The 17,952-nt window shown below is 47.1% G+C and overlaps 1 long non-coding RNA gene across 1 annotated transcript in view; it reads left to right on the top strand.

Moving 5' to 3' along the window:
• The window catches only part of LOC148148685 (uncharacterized), a 213,158-nt gene that overhangs the window by 10,569 nt on the left and 184,637 nt on the right, over nt 1–17,952 (top strand). Inside the window, exon 2 of the long non-coding RNA XR_015758964.1 lies at nt 7,687–7,739. This is a non-coding gene — a long non-coding RNA (uncharacterized LOC148148685). The remainder of the gene's footprint in view (nt 1–7,686; nt 7,740–17,952) is intronic.

The raw sequence follows: 17,952 nt of genomic DNA, 5'->3' as shown, positions 1-17,952 counted from the left end.
AGATAGCTTTCGCAAAGAGTGTTCAGGAGAATCCAAAGGGATTCCACAAATCCTGAAAGGACAAAGAGTAACTAGGGAGATAATTGGGCCCGTTAAAGATTAGGAAGGCCACCTATGTGTGGAACCGCAGGAGATGGATGAGATACTAAACAAGTATTTTACATTGGTGCTTACTGTGGAGAATGATATGGAAGCTCGATAACTTGGGGAAAGAAATAGTGATACCTTGACGTGTCAATATTACAGAGGAGGAAGTGCTGGTCTGATCAGGTGTACCCCAGAAAATAGTGGGAAACTTGGGAAGTGATTGCTGGGCCCCTTGTTGAGATATTTGTATCATCGCTAGTCACAGGTGAGGTACCAGAAGACTGGAGGTTGGCTAAAGTGGTTCCACTATTTAAGACAGGTGGGTAAGGAAAAACCAATGAACTGTAGACGTGTGAGCCTGACATCGGTGGTGGGGCAAGTTGTTGGAGGGGATTCTGAGGGACAGGACTTACATATATTTAGATAGGCAAGGACTGATTAAGGATAATCAGCATAGCTTTGTGCATGAGAAATCACGTCTCACTGATTTGATTGAGTTTATTGAAGAAGTGATGAAGTTTGTTGAAGGCAGAGTGCTGGACGTTGTCTAAATGGCCTTCATTAAGGTATTTGACAAGGTTCTGTGTAGTAGATTGGTTAACAAGGTTAGATCACATGGAATGCAGGGAGAACTAGACATTTTCCACAATTAAATATCTTCCCTCGGTAACTGCTGCTTTCACTCTCCAAGGCTATGCTAAATGTGAGGCAGTTGTGATCACTGTCACCGAAGTGCTCTCCCACTAGGGGATCTGACACCTATCCTGGCTCGTTGCTGATCACCAAATCCAAAATGGCCTCTCCCCTCGTCGGTCTGTCTACATACTGAGTAAGGAAACCCTCCTGAACACCTGACAAATTCGGCTCCATCCAAACCATCTGAACTTAGGAGGTTCCAGTCGATATTGGGAAAGTTGAAATCACCCATAACATCAATCCTGCTACTTTTGCATTTTTCCAGAATCTGCCCTCCTATGAGATCTTCAATCTCTCTACTGCTATTCGGTGGTCTGTAGAAAACCCCCAATATGTGGTGGCTGCTCCCTTGCTGTTCCTAACTCCCACCCATACTGACTCAGTAGGCAAACCTTCCTCAACAACCTTCGTTTCTGTAGCTGTGATGCACTCTCTGATTAGCAATGCTACACCCCCTCCTCTTTTTCCACACTCCCTGTTCTTTCCAAATGTTCTAAACTCTGGAAAATCAAGCAACCATCCCTGCCCCTGTGAAACCCATGTCTCCGTTATGGCCACAACATCGTAGCCCCAAGTACAGATCCATGCTCTAAGTTTGTCACTCTTATTTCGGACACTCCTTGCATTAAAGCGGACACACTTTAACCGATCCCTTTGTTTCATCATGTGAGAAACCTTCCTGATAGATTCAATATATCCTGTCACTGTCCCGTCTGCAACTGACCCCCTGTCAGACATGTGACTCTGATTCCCACCCCTTGCCAAACTAGTTTAAACCCTCCCAAATCACACGAGCAAATCTCCCACCCAGGACATTTGTGCCCCTTCAGTTCAGGTGCAACCCATCCTGCATGTACAGGTCCCAGCTTCCCTAGAAGGTATCCCAATGGTCAAGGTATCCGAATCCCTCGCTCCTGCACCAGCCTTGCTCTCACTACTTGGCACTTCCCACTTGCTATCATTCACCCCCAACACCACGTACCCTGTATGTCCTCTGGGCTGCCTGCTTACTCACCTCCAGACCTTCCCCACCTGCACCAACAGTAGTAGCTGTGCCACATAATTTCATGCATTGTAATACCTGCCTCTCTCTGTCTGAATTCACAAGGAAAACAGCTCACAGTCAGGCATGTGTTGCCCAACATTTGGCTCCTAACCACTTAGGTTGAGAGAATTTGACCCCGGGCTGGTATCAAAGGCTGCTCCTGACTTATTGCACCAGTATGAATTTTGGGGAACACTCTTCCCCCTTGGAGCTGTCTGAGGCCTGCTGACACCCAGGGGCAAACTTTCAGGCTTTGTGTCTGCACTCGATGAACAGCAAGACAGCAGTAATATGAACCTGGTATCTCTGGGCTGAGGGGCAAAGGTCAATAATACTAAGCGAGGCAGAGCTGCTGTTACTATCCAGATAGTCTCGGAGTGAGTTAGTACTGTGAGACTGAGCGAACAGCCTGGAAATGCTGCCTGGTCCAGTCCCATGAACTGATTGTGTCCCCCTGAGTGCTCAGTGTTAACGTTGCAGCATTACAATGAGAGTTACTGATGATGCAGCACTGTTGTGCAGAAGTGTACTGTAACTGGATTGGAGATGTGCCATGAGGGTTCACAGAAGCTGCTACATATCAGATGCCAGTGTTTGTGGACATGGATGTGAGCACTTGGTGCCCTGGGATGTTGGCGCCAAGTGTCCAACATGGAGCTCCTTTGAAGCAAACAGCAGGCTGAATTTACGTGGTACTTACTCTGAGTTCCAAGCTGAGATTGCTCAATGTCGAGCTTGTTTGGTAAGTTACAAGTTTGAATATTCATAGTTTGGACAAGATGTGGCGTTAAGAAGACATTGAACAAGCAATAATGATTGCCTCGTGAGAATCTCACTGCATTGCTTGTTGAAAGGATAAAGAGTGAAGAGAAATTCTGTGGTGAGATAGGCCTCACTCTACTTATCTGATTCTGTCCTGATCTCACCATAGCCCATGTCACTCAGACTTTCTTGGGATTCTGCCTGTAATATGAAACCAGACTCTGTAACCAGACGCTGACAGAATAATGGACCAGCTTGAGGGAATGGATGTTCAGGTACTGACAAGATACATCCCAACAAAGGGGCTAAGGGAGGGTCAAACCAAAAACAGGAGTTCTTTGATGATGAAAAAAATTTAAAATGAGGATGCGTAATGCATGTCAGATGAATTCTTAAATACTTGAGGATCAGAGGGAAGATGAAGAGGAAATAACACTGGCAATGCAACTATTTGAGAACACCATGGCAATTAACATGAACTCAAAACCCTTCAATTGATATTGTGTTCAATTGTTCTGCTTTTGATTGTTGGAGCCTGTTAAAAAGTGAACTCGCTGATTCAGTTTGGGTGTGACTCCAGAGGAAAGTAAACAAAGCTGTGGGAAGAGTTGGAGCTGAAGGGTAGACATGTTAAATCAGCATCGAAGAATGTGGTGCTGGAAAAGCACAGCTGGTCAGGCAGCATCCGAGGAGCAACATTTTAGGAATTAGCCCTTCATCAGGAATGAGGCTTGTGGGCCAAGGGGGCTAAGAGATAAATGGAAGGGTGGGGGTGGGGGGGGAGAAGGTAATTGAGAATGTGATCGGTGGATGGGGATAGGTCAGAGAGGAGGGTGGAGTGGATAGGTGGGAATGAAGATGGGCAGGTCAAGAGGGTGGTGCCAAGTTGGAAGGTTGGATCTGGGATATGGTGGGGAAAGGGGAAATGAGGTAACTGGTGAAATCCACATTGATCCTGTGTGGTTGGAGGGTCCCGGGGCAGAAGATGCGGTGTTCCACCTGCAGGCATCTGGTGGTTCGGGTTTGACAGTAGAGGAGGCCCAGAACTTGCACATCCTTGGCGGAGCAGGAGGGGGAGTTGAAGTGGTCGGCCACGGGGCAGTGAGTTTGTTGGGTGCGGGTGTCCCAGATATGTTCCTGAACTGTTCCACAAGTTGGCATGCTGTCTCCCCAATGTGGAGGAGACCACATTGGGAGCAATGGACACAGTAGGTGAGGTGTGTGGAAGTACAGGTAAATCTCTGACGGATTGGAAGGATCCTTTGGAGGTGAGGGGGTAGTATGGGCACAGGCTTTGCATTTCTGTAGGGGAAGGTGCTGGGAGGAGAGGGTGGGCATGGAGTTAACAAGGGAGTCGCAGAGGGAATGGTCTCTGCGGAACACAGGGTGGGTAGGGAAATAGTGCTGAAGTCTGTTTGTTGGTGGTTGAAATGGCGGAGGATGATGCGATGTATCCAGAGGTTGGTGGGGTGGAAGGTGAGGACCCAGAGGGATTCTATTCCTGTTTGTGGTTGGAGGGGTGGGATTCACGGGCAGAGGTGTGGGAAGTGGAGGGATGTGAGCTGGAGGGCATCATCAACTATGTGGGAGGGGAAATTGTGATCTCTGAAGAAGGAGGCCATCTGGGATGTTCTATAGTGGAATTGATTCTCCTGGGAGTGGATGTAGTGGAGGCGGAGGAATTGGGAATAAGGGATTGTGTTTTTGCAGGTGGGAGGTGGTGTCGTCCAGGTAGCTGTGGGAGTTGTTGGGTTTGTGGTACTTGTCAGTGTTGAGTCGGTCACCATTGATGGAGATGGAGAGGTCCAGGCAGGGGAGGAACGTGTCTGAGACAGTCCAGGTGAATTGGTCAGTGTGAAAGGAGTTGGTGAAGTTGATGAACTGCCCAACCTTCGCATGGGAGCACGAGATGGTGCCGATACAGTCATCGATGTAGTGAAGGAAAATGTGGGAAATGGTGTCGGTGTAGCTGCGGAAGATGGACTGTTCCACGTACCTGATGAAGAGGTACACAAAGCTGGGGCCTATGTGGGTTCTCATGGCTACTCTTGTTATCTGGAGGAAGTGGGAGCCTTCGAGGGAGAAATGTTTGGGATAAGGACCAGTTCAGCCATTGAATGAGTGCGTCAGTGGAAGGGTACTGGTTGGGTCGTCGGGAGAGGAAGAAACGGAGGGCATAGAGGCCTTTATCATGGCGGATGGATGTGTAGAGGGACTGGATGTCCATTGTGAAGATGAGGCATAGGGGGCCAGAGAAACGAAAGTCATGGAGGAGCTGGAGGTTGTGGGTGGTGTCCTGAACGTAGGTGGGGAGTTCCTGGGCCAAGTGGGACAGGACGGTGTCAAGGTGTACAGAGATAAGTTCGATGGGGCAGGAGACTGAGACGATGGTCGGTCGGAGCAGTCAGGTTTGTGAATCTTGAGTAGGAGGTAGAACCGGGCAGTGTGGGGTTCCCGAGCTTTGAGGTTGGGGGCTGTGGATGGGAGATCCCCAGAGGTGAAGAGGTTGTGGATGGTTTGGGAGATGATGGTTTAGTGATGGGAGGTGAGGTTGTGGTTGAGAGGATGGTAGGAGGTGTCCGCGAGTTGGTGCCTGACTTCAGCGGTGTAGACAAAAGTGAGGACTGCAGATGCTGGAGATTAGAGTTGTGTGGTGCTGGAAAAGCACAGCAGGTCAGGCAGCATCCGAGGAGCAGGAGAATCAACGTTTCGGGCAAAAGCCCTTCATCACCGACTTCAGCGGTGTAGAGGTCGTTGCATGAAATTACCACTTGCACCCAATCCCCCTCATTGTCTGCAGGTTTGATGATGATGTTGGGGTTGGAGCAGAGGGAGTGGAGGCTGAGAGTTGAGGGTGAGAGGTTAGAGTGGGGGAGGGAGGTGGACCCCCCCCTTGCAACGTGCAGCCCTCCACTGTTACCGCTCCAACTCAAACCTCACCATCAGACCTGCAGACAAGTTTGGGTGGGGGCGCAGTGGTAGTTTGATGCACTGAACTCTGCACCACTGAAGCCAGGCACCAACTCTCAGACACCTCCTACTGCCCCCTCAACCACAACCTCACCTCCCATCACCAAACCATCATCTCACAGACCATCCACAACCTCATCACCTCAGGGGATCTCCCACCCACCGGCTTCACCCTAGGACTCCACCCCTCCAACCACAACAAGGACAGAACCCCTCTGGTCCTCACCTTGCACCTCACCAACCTCCCAGATACATCGCGTCATCCTCCATCATTTCCATCACCTACAAACGGACCCCACCACCAGGAATAAATTTCCCACCACACTCTATCTGCATTCTGGAGAGGCCATTCCCTCTGCAACTCACTTGGTAGGTCCACACCTTCCCACCAACCCACCCTCCCCTCCTGGCACCTTCTGCCACTGTAGGAAGTGCAAAACCTGCACCCACACCTCCCCCTCCTCCAAGGCCCCAAAATATCTTTCCATATCTGACAGAGATTTACCTGCACTTCCACACATGTCATTTACTGTGTCCATTGTTCCTGATGTGGTCTCCCCTGCATCAGGGAGACAGGATGCCAAATTGTGGATCGTTTCAGGGAACATCTCCAGGTCACCCTCACCAATCAACCCCACTGCCCCGTGGCCGAAGACTTCAACTCCCCCTCCCCTCTGCTGAGAACATGCAGGTCCTGGGCCTCCTCCATCGCCGCTACCTCACCACCCAACACCTGGAGAAAGAACGCCTCATCTTCTGCCTCGGGACCCTCCAACCCCCCAACCCCACGGCATCGATGTGGATTTCACCAGTTTCCTCATTTTTCCTCCTGCGCCCCCCCCACCTTACCCCAGTCCCAACCTTCCAGCTCAGTACCACTCTCATGACCCATTCTACCTGTCCATCTTCCCTCCCACCTATCCACTCCACCCTCCCCTCTGAACTATCTCCTTCACCCCCACCTTCATCTACCTATCGCCTTCCCAGCGACTTACCCCCACCTCCCATTTATCTCTCTGTCCCCTTGGCACGCCCGCCCCCATTCCTGATGAAGGTCTTATGCCTCCTGCTCTTCGGATGCTGCCTGACAGGCGATGTGTTTCCAGCACCAAGCTCTTCAACGCTGATCTCCAACATCTGCAGTCCTCACCTTTCTCCAGGTTAAGCCAATGTGCATCAAACCTATTGCTGGCATTGAATCTTGTGTCACCCCTGCGTAGGTCTGGAGGATAGCCTTAGATTGACTACTGGGCCTATTGTCAAAAGAGTTCACTCTCTCCTTGGCATCTCTTGTGGAACTTTCACCATTTGGTCACTAAATATTTGCCCTTAGACGATGTATACATATTACCTTCTTGGAGATCCCTGCTACATTTGAAATGTCCAACCCTGTAGCAACCAAGTAGGTCTGCATCCCCATAATCCACTGATCTTGCAACAAGATGATTTACCCAGTGAGAAAGGTGCAGGTACCACTAATTTTAAACTTTTCTTCAGCATTGCCACTTGTGGGTTTTTTTATTAATAGAGGTCTACAGCACAGAAAAAGGCCCTTTGGCCCAACATATCTGTGCTGGTCGAAAACAACCACCTAACTATTCTTATCACATTTTCCAACATTTGGCCCATAGCCTTGTATGGTGCACATCTAAGTTCTTCTTAAATGTTATGAAGGTTCTGCTTCTTCTACCCTTGCAGGTAGTGAGTTCCAGATTCCCACCACTCTCTGGGTGAAAAACATTTTCCTCACATCTCCATTAAACCTCCTGCCGCTTACCTTCAATCTATGCCCCTGGGTTATTGATCACTCCACCAAGGGGAGATGTTGCTTTGTGTCCGTGTCCCTCATAATTCTGCTCAAAGGAAAATAACTTCGGTCTGTCCAATCTGTCTGCATAATTGAAACTGGTAAATCTCATCTGCACTCCCTCCAGTGCTATCACATCCCTCCTATCATGTTGATTCCAGAACTGCACACACAACTCCTGCTGTGACCTAAATACAGTTTTATACACTTCCAGCAATAACTACCTGCTCTTAGACTGTATGTCTTGGCTAATAAAGACAAGTATCCCATATGCTTTAAATCCCATAAATATCCCATGTCCTACATTTCTGTTTTTCAGCGGCAGCAGCAACTCGAAGGGTGGGAGGTTGGACCAGGGGCCTGCCGGGAGCGGTGAGTCACTGATTTGAGCTTTTATATTTGAACTCGAGCAGAGGTTTCTGGAAAAGGTGGGACTTCTTTTTATTTCCGTCCTGCGATATAAGTCAGTGTTTTCTCAACCCGAGACCCTATCTTTGTACGGCCTCCCACCCAACCACCTCCTCTAACCTTAAAGATCAGGGACATATCAAGTAAGCGTCTCCTCTTTTTTACTTTGTGACTAGGGGACTAGCAGGGGATGGCAGTGCAGGGAGAGGGATGTTCCTTCTGAAGAATGTTTGAGGTGAGGGATGCCATTAGTGTCCCGTCCAAGTACATCTGCAGGAAATGCACCCAACTCTCCCTCCTCCAAGACAGTGTTAGGGACCTGGATGAACTCCCGATCATTCGGGAGGCAGAGGCTGTGATAGATGGGAGTTACACGGAAGCAGTTACTCCCAGGCACGAAGAAAGCTGGGTAACTGTTTGAAGGAGAAAAAGCAGTCAGTGGAGGGATCCCCTGTGGTCATTCCCCTGAAAAACAAATATACTGTTTTGGATACTGTTGAGGGGGACAACTTACCAGGGGCAAGCAGTGGGGCCCAGGTCTCTGACACAGCCTGTCCCTGTTGCACAGGAAGGAAGGGGGGAAAGGAGGAGAGTGTTAGTCATTGGGGCCTCGATAGTAAGAGGCTCAGAAGGTTTGTAGGGAACGAATGAGACTCTCGGTTGGTGTGTTGCCTCCCAGGTGCCAGGGTCCGTGATGTCTCTGATCGTATCTTTGGGGTCCTGAAGGGAGAGGGTGACCAGCCTCAAGTCGTTGTCCATGTAGGTACCAACAACACGGGTAGAAAGAGGGATAGAGATGTAAGGCAGGATTTCAGGGAGCTAGGGTGGAAGCTGAGAGCTAGAACAACCGTGTCACATGATAGCGAGGCAAGGAATAGGGAGAGATATCAGTTGAACACGTGGCTGCAAGGATGGTGCAGGAGGGACGGTTTCAGGTACTTGGATAATTTGGGGCTCATTCTGGGGAAGGTGGGACCTGTACAAACAGGACTGTCTTGAAGCAGAGGGGTACTAATATCCTGGGTGGGAAATTTGCTGGTGCTATTCGGGTGGGTTTAAACCAGCTCAGCAGGGGATTGGGAACCGGAGGTGTAGTTGCAGTGCACAGGAGGATGAGAGTAGGAAGGACAGGGACAGGATTTCAGGGTCACAGGAATGTGCTGGCAGATGGCGAAGTGGTTTGTAGTGTGTCTACTTCAACGCCAGAAGTATCCAAAATAAGGTAGGTGAGCTTGCAGCATGGATAGGTACCTGGGACTTCAATGTTGTAGCCATTTCGGAGACATGGGTAGAGCAGGGTGAGGGATGGATGTTGCAGGTTCCAGGGTTTAGATCTTTCATTAAGAATAGGCAAGGCGGTAAAAGAGGGGGAGGCGTGGCCTTGTTCGTCAAGAATAGTGTAACAGTGGCTGAAAGAACTTTTGACGAGGACTCGTCTACTGAGGTAGTGTGGGCTGAGGTTACAAACAAGAGGAGAGGTCACACTGCTTGGAGTTTTTTTTACAGGCCTCCGCAGAGTTCCAGGGAGGTGGAAGAAAGGATTAACAAAATTATTGAGTAGGAGTGAAAGGAACAGGGTGGCCATTATGGGGGACTTTAACTTCCCCAACATTGACTGGAAATGCTATAACTCTAGTATGTCGGATGGATCAGTTTTTGTCCAATGTGGACAGGAGGGTTTCCTGACACAGTATGTCAAATGGTCGACAAGAGGGGAGGCCACACTGGATCTGGTGCTTGGTAATGAACCAGGCCAGGTGTTTGATTTAGTTGTAGGTGAGCACTTTGGGGAGAGTGACCATAATTCAGTTACGTTTAGCTTTGTGATGGAAAGGATAGGTACATGCCACAGGTCAAGAGTTATTGAGGGGGCAAGGGCAAGAATTAGGATGCATGGAATGGGGTAGCAAAATGCAGGGGATGCAGACAATGGAAATGTGGAGCTAGTTTAAAGAACAGATATTGTGTGTCCTTGGTAGATATGTCTCTGTCAGGCAGGGAGGAAGTGATCAGGTAAGGGAACTGTGGTTTAGTACGGAAATTACATCACCTGTTAAGCAGAAGAAGGAGGCTTATACGTTGATGAGGCAAGATGGTTCAGATGAGACGATGGAGAGTTACAGATTAGCTAGGAATCTTAAAGTAAGGGAACACTTGGGAAGCAGCGATCATAATATGGTAGAGTTCAGTCTGCAGTTTGAAAGAGAGAAGGCAAAATCGGATGTAATGGTGTTACGGTTAAATAAAGGTAACTGAGGGCATGAGAGAGGAACTGACGAAAATAGACTGGAAGCAGAGCCTAGCAGAGAAGACAGTAGAGCAAAAATAGCGGGAGTTTGTGGGTAAAATTGAGGACATTGTACAGAGGTTCATCCCCAAGAAGAGAGAGATTATCCGGGGAGGGATTAGACAGCCATGGCTGACAAAAGAAGTCAGGAAATCTATCAAAGAAAAAGAGGGAGCCTATAAAGTGGCCAAGAGCACTAGGAAATCAGAAGATTGGGAAGGCTACAAAAACAAACAGAGGATAACAAAGAGAGAAATAAGGAAGGAGAGGATCAAATATGAAGGTAGGCTAGCCAGTAATATTAGAAATGATAGTAAAAGTTTCTTTCAATACATAAGAAACACACGACAGGCAAGAGTAGACATTGGGCCACTTCAAACTGATGTTGGAAGCCTAGTGATGGGAGGTAAGGAAATAGCAGGAGAACTTAATAAGTACTTTGCGTCAGTCTTCACAGTGGAAGACATGCGTAATATCCCAACAATTAAAGGGAGTCAGGGGGCTGAGTTGAGTATGGTTGCCAGTACAAAAGAGAAAGTGCTAGAAAAGCTAAAAGGTCTTAAAATTGATAAATTTCCTGGCCCTGATGGGTTACATCCTAGATTTCTGAGGGAGGTGGCTGAGGAAATAGCGGAGGCGTTGGTTGAGATCTTTCAAAAGTCACTGGAGTCTGGGAAAGTCCCAGATGATTGGAAGATCGCTGTTGTAACCCCCTTGTTCAAGAAAGGATCAAAGCAAAAGATGGAAAATTGTAGGCCAATTAGCCTAACCTTGGTGGTTGTTAAAATTCTAGAATCCATCATTAAGGATTAGGTTTCTAAATTCTTGGAAGAGCAGGGTCGGATTAGAACAAGTCAACATGGGATTTAGTAAGGGGAGGTCGTGCCTGACAAACCTGTTGGAGTTCTTTGAAGAAGTGACAAGTAGGTTAGACCAGGGAAACCCAGTGGATGTGGTCTACCTAGACTTCCAAAAGGCCTTTGATAAGGTGCCACACGGGAGGCTGCTGAGCAAGGTGAGGGCCCACGGTGTTCGAGGTGAGCTACTGGTATGGATTGAGGATTGGCTGTCTGACAGAAGGCAGAGAGTTGGGATAAAAGGTTCTTTTTCGGAATGGCAGCTGGTGACAAGCGGTGTCCCGCAGGGTTCAGTGTTGGGGCCACAGCTGTTCACATTATATATTAATGATCTGGATGAAGGGACTGGGGGCATTCTAGCGAAGTTTGCCGATGATATGAAGTTAGGTGGACAGGCAGGTAGTACTGAGGAAGTGGGGAGGCTGCAGAAGGATCTAGACAGTTTGGGAGAGTGGTCCAGGAAATGGCTGATGGAATTCAATGTGAGCAAATGCGAGGTCTTGCACTTTGGGAAAAAGAATAGAAGCATGGATTACGTTCTAAACGGTGAGAAAATTCGTAAAGCCAAAGTACAGAGGGATCTGGGAGTGCTAGTTGAGGATTCTCTAAAGGTAAACATGCAAGTTGAGTCCGTGATTAAGAAAGCGAATGCAATGTTGTCAATTATCTCAAGGGGGTTGGAATATAAAAGCACTGTTGTGCTACTGAGACTTTATAAAGCTCTGGTTAGGCCCCATTTGGAGTACTGTGTCCAGTTTTGGTCCCCACACCTCAGGAAGGACATACTGGCACTGGAGCGTGTCCAGCGGAGATTCACATGGATGATCCCTGGAATGGTAGGTCTAACATATGAGGAATGGCTGAGGATCCTGGGATTGTATTCATTGGAGTTTAGAAGATTAAGGGGAGATCTAATAGAAACTTACAAGATAATACATGGCTTGGAAAGGGTGGACGCTAGGAAATTGTTTCCGTTAGGCGAGGAGACTGGGACCCATGGACACAGCCTTAGAATTAGAGGGGGTAAATTCAGAACAGAAATGCAGAGACATTTCTTCAGCCAGAGAGTGGTGGGCCTGTGGAGTTAATTGCCACAGAGTGCAGTGGAGGCTGGGATGCTAAATGTCTTCAAGGCAGAAATTGATAAATTCTTGATGTCACAAGGAATTAAGGGCTAAGGGGAGAATGCGGGTAAGTGGAGTTGAAATGCCCATCAGCCATGATTGAATAGCGGAGTGGACTCGATGGGCTGAATGGCCTTACTTCCGCTCCTATGTCTTATGGTCTTAAAAGAGAGTTAAGAGCAAAGCGAGGAAACGAGCAGTCTTTAGCAAATAGAATAAAGGAGAACCCTAAAGCTTTCCGTAGGCATGTGAGGAATAAAAGGATGATTAAGGTAGGAATAGGGCCAGTCAAAGACAGAAGTGGGAAGTTGAATGTGGACCCTGTGGAGATTGGAGAGGGGCTAAATGAACATTTCTCATCTGTGTTCACTCCGGAAAAGGAGAATATTGTAGAGGAGAAGAATGAGGTTCGAGATATTAGACTAGGAGGGATTGAGATTAGTTGTGCACAGGTGTTATCAATGCTAGGAGGAGTGAAAGTAGACAAGTCCCCTGGGCCGGATGGGATTTTTCCGAGGATTCTCTTGGAAGCGAGGGAGGAGATAGTAGAGCCTTTGGGTTTGATATTTGAGTCATCATTGCCTACAGGTTTAGTACCAGAAGACTGGAGTTTTGAAAATGTGCCCTTAGAGTCACAGAGATGTACAGCATCCATGCCGACCAGATATCCCAACCCAATCTAGTCCCACCTGCCAGCACCCGGCCCATATCCCTCCAAACCCTTCCTATTCATATACCCATCCAAAAGCCTCTTAAATGTTGCAATTGTATCAGCCTCCACCACATCCTCTGGCAGCTCATTCCATACACATACCACCCTCTGCGTGAAAAGGTTGCCCCTTGGGTCTCTCTTATAATCTTTCCCCTCTTACCCTAAACCTATGCCCTCTAGTTCTGGACTCCCCAACCTCAGGGAAAAGACTTTGCCTATTTATCCTATCCATGCCCCTCATAATTTTGTAAACCTCTATAAGGTCACCCCTCAGCCTCTGACGCTCCAGGGAAAACAGCCCCAGCCTGTTCAGCCTCTCCCTGTAGCTCAGATCCTCCAACCCTGGCAACATCCTTGTAAATCTTTTCTGAACCCTTTCAAGTTTCACAACATCTTTCCGATAGGAAGGAACCCGAATTGCATGTAATATTCCAACAGTGGCCTAACCGATGTCCTGTACAGCTGCAACATGACCTCCCAACCCCTGTACTCAAATACTCTGACCAATAAAGGAAAGCATACCAAACACCACCTTCACTATCCTATCTACATGCGACTCCACTTTCAAGGAGCTATGAACCTGCACTCCAAGGTCTCTTTGTTCAGCAACACTCCCTAGGACCTTACCATTAAGTGTATAAGTCCTGCTAAGATTTGCTTTCCCAAAATGCAGCACCTTGCATATATCTGAATTAAACTCCATCTGCCACTTCTCAGCCCATTGGCCCATCTGGTCAAGATCCTGTTGTAATCGGAGGTAACCCTCTTCGGTGTCCACTACACCTCCAATTTTGCTGTACCTCTTATGCTCGCATCCAAATCATTTATGTAAATGACAAAAAGTAGAGGGCCCAGCACCGATCCTTGTGGCACTCCACTGGTCACAGGCCTCCAGTCTGAAAAACAACCCTCCACCACCACCCTCTGTCTTCTACCTTTGAGCCAGTTCTGTATCCAAAGGGCTAGCTCTCCCTGTATTCCATGAGATCTAACCTTGCTAATCAATCTCCCATGGGGAACTTTGTCGAATGCCTTACTGAAGTCCATATAGATCACATCTACTGCTCTGCCCTCCTCAATCTTCTTTGTTACTACTTCAAAAAACTCAATCAAGTTTGTGAGACATGATTTCCCATGCACAAAGCCATGTTGACTATCCCTAATCAGTCCTTGCCTTTCCAAATACATGTACATCCTGTCCCTCAGGATTCCCTCCAACAACTTGCCCACCACCGAGGTCAGGCTCACTGGTCTATAGTTCCCTGCCTTGTCCTTACCACCCTTCTTAAACAGTGGCACCACGTTTGCTAACCTCCAGTCTTCCGGCACCTCACCTGTGACCATCGATGATACAAATATCTCAGCAAGAGGCCCAGCAATCACTTCTCTAGCTTTCCAGAGAGTTCTTGGGTACACCTGATCAGGTCCTGGGGATTTATCCACCTTTAACCATTTCAAGACATCCAGCACTTCCTCCTCTGTAATCTGGACATTTTGCAAGATGTCACCATCTATTTCCCTACAGTCTATATCTTTCATATCCTTTTCCACAGTAAATACTGATGTAAAATATTCATTTAGTATCTTCCCCCATTTTCTTTGGCTCCACACAAAGGCCGCCTTGCTGATCTTTGAGGGACCCTATTCTCTAGGAGAAAGTGAGGACTGCAAATGCTGGAGATCTGAGCTGAAAATGTGTTGCTGGAAAAGCGCAGGTCAGGCAGCATCCAAGAAGCAGGAGAATCGATGTTTCGGGCATGAGCCCTTCTTCCTGAAGAAGGGCTTATGCCCAAAACATCGATTCTCCTGCTCCTTGGATGCTGCCTGACCTGCTGCGCTTTTCCAGCAACATATTTTCAGCTCGGACCCTATTCTCTCCCTAGTTACCTTTTTGTCCTTAATATATTTGTAAAAACCCTTTGGATTCTCCTTCATTCTATTTGCCAAAGCTATCTCATGTCCCCGTTTTGCCCTCCTGATTTCCCTCTTAAGTATACTCCTACTTTTTTTATACTCTAAGGATTCACTCGATCTATCCTGTCTGTACCTGACATATGCTTCCTTCTTTTTCTTAACCAGACCCTCAATTTCTTTAGTCATCCAGCATTCCCTACACCTACCAGCCTTCCCTTTCACCCTGACAGGAATATACTTTCTCCGGATTCTTGTTATCTAATTTCTGAAGGCTTCCCATTTTCCAGCCGTCCCTTTACCTGCGAACATCTGCCTCCGATCAGCTTTTGAAGGTTTTTGCCTAATACCATCAAAATTGGCCTTTCTCCAATTTAGAACTTCAACTTTTAGATCTGGTCTATCCTTTTCCATCATTATTTTAAAACAAATAGAATTATGGTTGCTGGCCCCAAAGTGCTCCCCCACTGACACCTCCGTCACCTGCCCTGCCTTATTTTCCAAGAGTAGGTCAAGTTTTGCACCTTCTCTAGTAGGTACATCCACATACTGAATCAGAAAATTGTCTTGTACACACTTAACAAATTCCTCTCCACCTAAACCTTTAAACTCTTGTTCAAGAAGGGCATTAGAGAAGACCCAGGTAATTATAGACCAGTGAGCCTTACTTCTATTGTAGGAAAGGTTTTGGGAAGGATTATAATCGTCTCGCAGCCAACAATTTGATTTCAGATTGTCAACATGGTTTCGTCAAGGGCAGGTTGTGTCTCACAAACCTCATTGAGCTTTTTGAGAAGGTGACCAAGCATGTGGATGAGGGTAGGACAGTTAATGTGGTATACATAGACTTCAGTAAAGCCTTTGATAAGGTTCCACATGGTAAGCTGTTGGAGAAAATGCAGAGACGTGGGATTGAGGGTGATTTAGCAGTTTGGATTAGAAACTGACTTTCTGTAAGAAGGCAGCGAGTAGTGGTTGATGGAATATCCAGCCTGGAGTCTGGTTACTAGTGATGTGCCACAAAGATCTGTTTTGGGACCAATGTTGTTTGTCATTTTTATAAATGACTTAGACACAGGCATAGGTGGATGGATTAATAAATTTGCAGACCACACTAAAGTTGGTGGAGTAGTGGACAGTTTGAAAGAATATTACAGGTTGCAGGGGGACTTGAATTAATTGCAAAATTGGGCTGGGAGGTGGCAAATGGCATTCAATGCAGCTAAATGTGAGGTGATGCACTTTGGGAAGAATACAAGGAAGGCAGAGTACAGGGTCAATGGAAAGATTCTTGGTGGTGTGGATGTGCAGAGGGATCTTGATCCCTGAAAATTGCTACTCAGGTGGATAGTGCTATTAAGAAGGCATACGGTGTGTTAGGTTTCATTCGCAGAGGGATTGAGTTCCGGAGTCGCAATATCATGCCGCAACTACGCAAAACGCTAGTGTGGCCACACTTGGAATATTGTGTTCAGTTCTGGTCGCCATATTTCGGGAAGAATGTGGAAGCATTGGAAAAGGTGCAGAGGAGATTTACCAGGCTATTGTCTGGTCTGGAGGGGAGGTCTTATGAGGAAAGGCTGAGAGTTGGGTCTGTTCTCATTGGAAAGAAGGCAGCTAAGAGGGGATTTGATAGAGACATACAAGATGATCAGAGGATTAGACAGGGTAGATAGTGAAAGTCTTTTTCCTAGGATGATGACATCAGCGTGTACGAGGGGGCATAACTACAAATTGAGGGGTGATAGATTTAAGACAGATGTCAGAGGCAGGTTCTTTACTCAGAATGGTAAGGGTGTGGAATTCCCTACCTGCTAATGTAGTTAACTCAGCCACATTAGGGAGATTTAAACAATCCCTAGATAAGCTCATGGATGATGATGGGATAGTGTAGGGGGACGAGCTGAGAATAGTTCACAGGTTGGCACAACATCGAGGGCCGAAGGGCCTGTTCTGCGCTGTATTGTTCTATGTTCTACGCCGCCTTAACCACTTTGTTGACCTGTTAGGCTATCTTAAGGGACTGATGGGCATGCACACAAAGGTCCCTCTGATCCTTGGTGCTTCCCAGAGTCCTAATGTTTGTCATGTATTCTCTTGTCCTTTTCTTCCTGCCCAAATACATCATCTTAGACTTATCCAGATTGAATTCCATTCGCCACTGATCAGCCCATCCATATCCTCCTTTAATTTAAGGGTATCCTGTTGCTATTTACCACCCCAGCAATTTTCATAATATCCATAAACTTAGTGATTAACCCTCCTACATACAAGTCTAAATCATTTATGTGAACCACAAACAGCAAGGACTCCATTTGGACACAAGCTTCCAGTCACACTTCGATCAATACTGTCTACTTCCTTCCACTCAGCCAATTCTCGATCCAATTAGCCTGATTTCCTTGGATTCCAAATATTCTTACCTTTGCTATCAGTCTCCCATGTGGAAATTATGGAACTTTTCAAAACCTCACTGAAAGTCCAAGTGGAAGACATGAAAAGCATTGCCCTCATCCACACACCTAGTTACCTCTTGGGGGGGAAGAAAAAATCATTCACATTGGTCAGGCCCCTGAACAAACCATGCTGACTGTTCTTGATTAATCCCTGCCTCTCCAAATACAGATTCATTTGGTTCCTCAGCATGCTTTCTATGGTTACCCCACCACTAAGGTTAGACTGACTAGCCTGTAGTTTCCTGGTTGGGAAGTCATGTTGTGGTTGTACAGGACCTTGCTTAGGCCACTTTTGGAATACTGCATTCAATTCTGGTTACCTTGCTGTTGGAAAAATGTTGTTAAACTTGAAAGGGTTCAGAAAAGATTGACAAAGATGTTACCAGGATCGAAGGGCTTGCACTATAGGGAGAGGATGAATCGACTGGGGCTGTTTTCCCTGGAGCGTCAGAGGCTGAGGGGTGACCTTATGGAGGTTTATAGAATCATGATATGCATGGATAGGGTCAATAGTCAAGGTCTTTTCCCCAGGGTAGAGAAATCCAAAACTAGAGGGCATAGGTTTAAGATGAGAGGGGAAAGATTTAACAAGAATCTAAGGGGCACCATTTTCACACAGAGGGTGGTGAGTGAATGGAATGTGCTGCCAGAGGAAGTGGAGTCTGGTAAAATTACAACATTTAAAAGGCATCTGGATGGGTATAGGATTAGAAAGGGTTTAGAGGGATATGGACCAAATACTGGCAATGGGACGAGATTAATTTAGGATATCTGGTCAGCATGGACGAGTTGGTTCTAAGTATGGAAATACTGTACATTCCTATGATTCT

Source organism: Chiloscyllium plagiosum, unplaced genomic scaffold (genome assembly GCF_037043375.1).
Source record: "Chiloscyllium plagiosum isolate Xiang-an unplaced genomic scaffold, Cpla_swu_hap1 HiC_scaffold_12, whole genome shotgun sequence".
Lineage (NCBI taxonomy): Eukaryota > Metazoa > Chordata > Chondrichthyes > Orectolobiformes > Hemiscylliidae > Chiloscyllium > Chiloscyllium plagiosum.
Note: the sequence above shows the minus strand (reverse complement) of the source record. Positions and strands in the feature narration are given on the sequence as shown.